This window comes from Lolium rigidum, chromosome 7, assembly GCF_022539505.1.
Source record: "Lolium rigidum isolate FL_2022 chromosome 7, APGP_CSIRO_Lrig_0.1, whole genome shotgun sequence".
NCBI classification, from domain to species: Eukaryota; Viridiplantae; Streptophyta; class Magnoliopsida; order Poales; family Poaceae; genus Lolium; species Lolium rigidum.
In genome coordinates this window covers 234,384,948-234,392,850 of record NC_061514.1, presented here as the reverse complement: position 1 = coordinate 234,392,850, position 7,903 = coordinate 234,384,948, and the positions used below count along the sequence as shown (strand labels likewise).

At 46.1% G+C, this 7,903-nt stretch overlaps 1 pseudogene; it reads right to left on the bottom strand.

The window, feature by feature from the left end:
• Nucleotides 1-416: 416 nt before the first annotated feature.
• LOC124672545 overlaps nucleotides 417-7,903 on the bottom strand; it is a 38,793-nt pseudogene continuing 31,306 nt past the window's right edge.

The following is a 7,903-nucleotide window of genomic DNA, read 5'->3' as shown; positions in this document are numbered from 1 at the left end:
TACACTATTTTTTAATATTCTTGAATTTTTGTTTGTAGTTGATTGCCTTGAGTTTGTACGGTGAACAGTGGATCACTCTGATACGCATGGCATTGGCTTATCAGTTTCTACATTACATGAGCAACACATTCAGATAGGAGTAACCAAATAATTGCACACGATCCATACAGATTGAACAATCACCCAGAAAATAAACAATGGAATTAAGGAATGATATGCGCACCACTGTTCAAACAACATGCCCCCAAAAGAAATATGTAGCAGATGGAACAAAAAACAAATTAAACGGTAACTTTAACCGAGAGATATCCCAATTAATCCATGGCACAGCGTGAGTCGAAGACGACCCCGATATGGGCTCATGTGTATATATAGATTATATGCTGTGAAGCTGGTGTATGTGTTCTTGTGGTTGATTAGTGAGCTCGGCTTTTTATGATGTCAAGGCTCATTTCGCTAGGATCGGTGGCTTGTATCTCGCATTGGATGCCGTCCATCTCCCTCCTGAACCTGTCCTTGGAGCTCGCATAAAGCATCTTGCTCCTTGTTCTTGCTGTGTCAGGAGACCTACATTGTAGAAGAATGAAATGATACACTTTTTTATGTCAAGGCACATAATTCGGCCAAATTTCATGCATCTGGGAAATTGACTGCTAAAATGGCACTAGAAATGATATTTAAATTGTTTATGTTGTCAAGGTGACATGAGTCCCAGTCTCTTGGGACCACATGCAAATGATGTTTGCCACATGCCCGTTACTCCGTCTAGTAAACAAGAGCATGGTAAAATAGTCATGTGATCCGAGTATTGTTCTCATAGTTCATACCTCTTATGTTTTGAACAAAATAGCATACACAAAGCCTAAGTTAACATCCACGCATAGACTTTCTTTCAGAATTGTACATTTTGAGCGGCATTTATCTACATGCCCAAAATAATTGTTGTCAAGAGTTCCGGGTTGTGTAACGGACAAAATTTTTGTCAACAAAGAAAAATACGACGTGGTGTAACCTACTTTTTTTTGTTCTCTAGAAGACATGCTGTTATCTCTTAGTCTTAGGTATGTTTTCTTTTACATGCCAAAACATAATTGTTGTAAGAGTCCTGGATTGTGTTTTATACAACGGGTTATCTCTTAGATTTTTCACGAACAAACTTGTTGTCAACACTAAGAGATAACCCGTTGTATATCAACACTAAGAGATAACCCGTTGTATAAAACACAATCGTGGTCAAACAACAATCGGGTTATTTCTTTTGTTCTCTAGAAGACATGCAATACATAAGATATTAGTGTGTTGTCAAACATAACCTTATATAGTGTCATCGTGGTTATAGAAGTTCTTATTAGTTTCTTGAAATGGATTTATCTATCCTGTTTCTATTTACTTATTACTCCCTCCGTTCCTTTCTATAGTGCCTATAGATTTTTGGCATTTGTTTCAAAATATAAGGTTGTAGCTTAGCTTTTTTTTTCAATTACCCCCTCTCCGTTCAGCTCCCAAATCGTTTAGCTCCCAAATTTGTTATGGTAAGTTAGGAAAATATGAATTTCCCAAATTTTGCGTTGATCTCAAACCGTTCAGCTAGGGGTCTTGTGTAAAAAATACTCTTGCGCTAATTTCCGTGCCAAAAAACTATAGGCACTATTGAATGGAACAGAGGGAGTATTGTTTTAGAATGCATGCATTCAATTTCTTGAACAAAAAAACTTACATACTCCTCACATTCAATAATTTTTAATACGCGATCCACAAAAGTAATGGTAAAAAATGACACTACCGTACAACGGATTGATGACAAATTGATGGACAGAGGGGAGATATAGGTGATGCATGTGGGAGAAAGCACAATGGCAACAACGAACGATGCAACGAAATTAAGTAGGTCCGTACGTACCAGGAGAAAAAGAAGATCTTGCTCTTCTGGCAGTTCTCGTCGGTGACAAAGTCGAGATCGTAGACGGCGTAGCGGCACTCGTCGGCTGGGAGGCTGTTGGTGAACTCTTCGTATCCGTGGCTGGTCTCCCCGAGCCGCTCCACCTTGATCTCCATCGACTTCTCGTCTATCTTGAACACGATGAACCTGAAGCTCCGCCTCGCCTTCAGGTCCGAGAACTTGATCTTGCAATCGTCGTGCACCGCCAGACCAGACGCGGAGTTTGCCTACAACAATTCAACTCATGCACATTGATTGATCAAGAGCAACTGCATTGAGAGGGAGAGAGAGATCACCATTTCTGCGTGTGTTCAGAGCTCCCTGCACAATGTGGGAGATCGCAATGGAGCTTGGAGGGGAGAGAGGAGGAGGAGAGAGGTGTTAGTTGCAGGGGGGAGGCGGGGGATGGTTTGCGCGCGAGAGGAATGCGGTGGGGAGGAGCGAGAGACAAGGGAAGGTAGGGAAAAAATAGGTTGGAGAGAGGAAGCACTCGGTTTGATCGATGCCATGCACGTCATGGCCTCATGGAGTCATGGGGTATCAGCAAGTGTGGCTCTACCTTTGACTTGGCCCCTCATTGTTTACAACATGATGCTACACATACGGGTTGTCACACAAAAGTGTTACAACTACGGATGAATTTTACGAGCTTGTACGTGCTGACTAGAAATCGAGATCCATTGTGGCGGAATGGAAGAAAAGAAAGCGAGCTCTAGGTTGCGCAACGGACGAGAAGAAAATTCAGGATGCGTATGCGTTTGGATAAGGGCCACAACGGATGTCCCTCTTTGTCCCCAACAACGGCTTCTATTCAACGGACTTTTTTCCCAAACAAATTGGGAGGTCTTCACCGATCTATATGACGGTGTCACCGATCTGAAGAGGAAAACAAAGTTACAATATATCATTAAGTCTATGCAATCGGTGAATTAAGGATGAAGCGTCAGAGGCTTTTCATGATTTGGGTAATCCATACATCGATCCCGCTGATCTCACGCGTGGAACAGGAAATAAATACGTCGGGACCACACCTCGCGAGAAAGTACAACTTCCGCAAGCAGCTTGGGACAGAGCTCAGAAAGCCATGGATGGCACGGAGCCGACGACCACCACAGCTACATCAGAAGAGTTGCAAGCATATCAATATAGACTCGCTCGCTCTGGACGAGAGCTCGAAAAATAAAGAATAGCACTCGACGAAAGAAGAGCTGCAGCCTCTGCATGAAGTGCGCGTAGAGCCGCCCTGAGTCGACAATCAGCAACCTCGGGAGATAGTCACAGAGCGGCACGTGCAAGAGGAAGGTCTCGACTAGCGAACGTGCCCGAGAACGAGCGCGAAAATTTGATCCAAAACTTCGACATATCCTTTATGTCGATAGATACAAGAGAACACATCATCCCAAAACACCGGAAGCAGGATATATGATGACTCATGCCTTTATACTGGCATCCAAGCCACCTCCCGGAGATCCTAGAAAAGCATTATATCAGATGGCTATGGCAGGAGTTGGCGTCATGTGAACAACACTAGCAGGCTCAAGCACACCGCAGCCCGAAAGTGCTCCATGAAGAAGCAGTCCTCGAGCCACCACGGTGGCGCGAGATCCTCCACGAGAAGGTGACGCAAGAAATACGATGACGCAAGCATGAGTCGATAGAGCACGACAGGAGAGGGACCGAGAAAATAGAACAAGACAACGTCAGCATTCACCGGAAGTTAGAGAGGAAGATTTATGTGGGCTCTCTTGCTTTACCCGACGAGTTCGCAAGACCAAAGTGCCTTCTAGCTTCAAGTTACCTGATAACTACAAGAAATTTGATGGATTGCAAGATCCCGAGGATTGGATAGTGGATTACTTAGAGACAGTAAAGCTGATGGGTGGAACCAGAGCAACGGCCATGCAAAGCATCCAGGTTCATCTCAGCGGAGCCGTGATAGCTTGGTTGAAGAAATTACCGGATGGATCCATCGATAACTGGGAAACCTTCGAGGATTTGTTCGTGAAGAATTTCCGCTCCACGTGCAAGAAACCCGCGCCAATAGAGCAGCTAAGGACCTGCATGCAGAAGTCGGACGAGTCAATGAGGTTGTATATCCAGAGGTGGAGCATCATAAAAAACTTGGCAGAAAATGTGTCAAACGAAAGAGCGATACACGCATTTATCGCAGGAATCCGAAGAAAAGATCTGATCGAGGAATTGGGAAGATCAAACCCAAGAACAATAGCTGATCTCATGGAGATAGCAAATTGCTGGGCCGACGGAGAAGATTCCGTTCATAACAAACGGCAGAGATCACCCGAGGAAGAATATAATAGAAACAACAATCAAAATAGGCGACATTTTCGGTCATACACAGATTACAACGGTCCCAGGCAAGTGGCGGCTGGCTTCCGAGGAAATAGTGGAGGAAATCATCGAGATGATTACCAGCGGAGCAATGACCAGCGCAACGATCATCGAGATGCTCCGAGCTCTAGCAGGCAAAATAACCGGCCTAGGTTCCCTAGGCCATACAACGTATCACCAGAGGATCTGCTGAACGGGCCATGCCAGATGCATTTTTACCTCGACAACGAGGGCAAGAGACAGTCGGGTCATCTCCAGACTGCCGAACTTTTCAAGCTCTTCGGAGATACGCAGAGAACAACAATACACAAGCTGCAAACAGGGGGTATGTGCAGGGGCCAAGGAGCGAAATTCACATGCCGCCACCACCTCCAGTCACCAGCGCAAACCAACATCAGTTGCAACTTGCGGCACCTACGGGCGATGATGTAGATTTCATAAACACAACGGGAGCGGTGTCGATGATACAGAAGGGCAGACCCTCAAACAGGGCGCAAAAGTTAATTTCTCGGCAGGTATACATGGCAAAAAATGCATCCACCAACCACTGAGTACCTAAATTGGTCGGGACAGACAATAACCTTCAGCCAAGAGGATCACCCACCCCAAGTTCCACGACCTGGGCAGTCAGCTATGATCTTACCAACAGTAATAGCAGGATTTGAGGTCTCTCGCATATTCATAGATGGAGGAAGCAGTCTAAACCTCATGTTCGCGGATACATTGCGGAAGATGAATATATCTCTGGAAAATCTGACGCCAACGGATACGCGTTTCCACGGCATCACACCTGAGAAGCCAAATCATCCTCTAGGAAAGATATCACTCAACATACAGTTTAGAACCCGAGAAAATTTCAGGAAGGAGAAGTTGGAGTTTGAAGTTATTGATTTCCCATCACAGTACGAGGCTCTCTTGGGAAGACCCACATACGCCAGATTCATGGCTGTGCCGGACTATACATACCTGATGTGGAAAATCCCCGAACCTAAGGGCCCAACCACAGTCAAAGGAAGCTTCGCCTTGGCAGATAAATGCGACAAGGATTTTCACAAACTCTCGGAAACTTTCGGGATGCAGACCGAGTATGTAGCATCCAAGCTCACCACCAACTACGACGTATTGCCTAACGGAGGTAGATCCTTGCAGGAGCAAGCTTTCGCCACCTCCAAAAACTCTAAGGAAGTACAGATCCACCTGACATATCCAAAAAAGACGACAACTATCGCGTCCAACTTGGACAGCGCATAGGAAAGCGCGCTCGTCGAGTTCCTCCGTGAGCGCTGGGAAATCTTTGCATGGTGTCCAGCTGATATGCCAGGAGTACCCAGGGAACTTGCCGAGCACCCCCTTAATTTGGATCCAAGATCCAGGCCAATTCGACAACCTTTGCGGCGATTCTCCGAGCCAAACCGCAAAGCCATGTTATCTGAGATTCGTCGGCTCAAAGAAGCAGGTTTCATCAAGGAGCTGCACACTGAAGCCACATGGGTCGCTAACCCAGTGTTGGTCCCGAAGAAAAACACTAAAGTCCTTCGCATGTGCGTTGACTTCATGTATCTCAATAAACACTGTCCAAAGGATCACTTTCCCCTCCCGAGGATCGACCAAATTATCGATTCCACGACAGGTTGTGAACGTCCTTCCTTCCTCGACGTGTATTCTGGTTACAACCAGATCCACCTGAAAAAAGAGGATGAAGTCAAAACAGCTTTCATAACCCCTTATGGTGTGTTCTGTTATAGAACAATGTCCTTCGGGTTGAAAAACACGGGAGCCACATATCAGTGGATGATGCAGAAGTGCCTGGCCACGCAGATCGGAAAAAACGTCTAAGTGTACATTGACGACGTCGTCATAACAACAAAGCAAGGGTCATCCCTGATTGATGATCTCAAGGAAACCTTCGACAACCTCGACAAGTTTCTTCTGAAACTCAACCTGACAAAATGCTCCTTTGGTGTTCCTGCGGGAGAACTCCTCGGATACTTAGTGTCAGCCAGGGGAATCGAGGCCAATCCTGAGAAAATACAGGCTATCCTAACGATGAGAAAACCAACCAAGCTCAAGGAGATACAACAACTGACTGGACGTGTCGCAGCTTTGAGCAGGCTTGTCGCTAGGTTGGGAGAAAAAGCGCTGCCTTTCTACGCGCTAATCAAGCAGGGGAAAAAATCGAGTGGAACGAAGAAGCGGACAAAGCCTTTGAGCATCTGAAGCAGACTATCTCGACACCACCAGTGCTGGTGGCACCCCAAGAAAAAGAACCGTTGCTGTTATACATCGCGGCCACACCTCAAGTGGTCAACACAGTCCTCGTGGTAGAGTGAGAAGAAGAAGGGAAGATTCACGGGGTGCAGCGGCCAATATATTTTCTTAGTGAAGTCCTATCACCATCCAAACAACGTTACCCGCAGTACCAAAAGCTATCTTACGGAGTTTTCATGTCCGCACGGAAGCTAAGACACTATTTTTCGGTGCACCCGATAATAGTGGTCAATGAGGCCCCTCTCTCCAACATATTGAACAAACCAGAAGCTACGGGACGTGTCTCCCTATGGGGGATCGAGCTCTCCCCTCGGGACATCACATATGAAAAAAGAAAGGCGATCAAGTCGCAGATCCTTCCGGACTTTGTCGCACAGTGGATGGAACTACAAAACATGGGACCCCCTGATTTGTCGAGTACCCAACACATGAACTTCGATGGGTCCAAGAGATTGGAAGGAGCTGGAGCAGGCGTCGTACTTGTTTCACCGCAGGGCGACAAAATGAAGTATATATTGCGGATGACGTTCCCCAATGCATCTAATAATGAGGCAGAATATGAAGCCCTCATACACGGGATGAAGATGGCAAAGGCGTGCGGCGCTACTCGCTTAAAAATATTCGGCGACTCCCAGCTGGTGGCTCAACAGGTGATGAACAAGTGCGATGCAGTCAATGACAACATGATGGCATATAAAGAGGTGTACAATGAACTCGAGAAAACCTTTGATGGTTGTGAGGTTAATCATATCAGCAGGCTCAACAACGATGAAGCCTACGTTTTGGCAAACATCGGCTTGCAGTGCCTCCCCATACCACCTGGAGTCTTCTGGGAAGAGATAAGTGAAAGATCAACCAAGCCGAAAAAAGTACCGAAGCAGCCAAAGAAAAAGGAGAAGTCCAAAAAAGATTCGGGGGCTCCGACAGCTCCTGAGGCTCATACATGGAAAGATGAGGAGGAACCAGAGGAAGTTATGATGATACAAGTTCCCTGGATGCAGGTTTATCTAGCATACATCACAAAGAAAGAGATACCCGAAGATCCGGTCGAAGCAAGGTGAGTCATCCGACGATCCAAAGCCTTCACCGTGGTCAAGGGAGAACTATACAAACGAAGCATCTCAGGAGTGTTGCAGAGGTGCGTTACACCCGAAGAAGGGCGAGTTATATTGAAGGACATACACGAAGGAACATGTGGCCACCACGCAAGCAGTTGAGCAATAGCGGCCAAAGCTTTTTGGGCAGGATTTTATTGGCTGACAGAAATAGAAGATGCAAAAGACATAGTCCGCACGTGCAATGCGTGCTAGAGATTTGCATCTAAACCTCACTCTCCGGCAGCAGAGT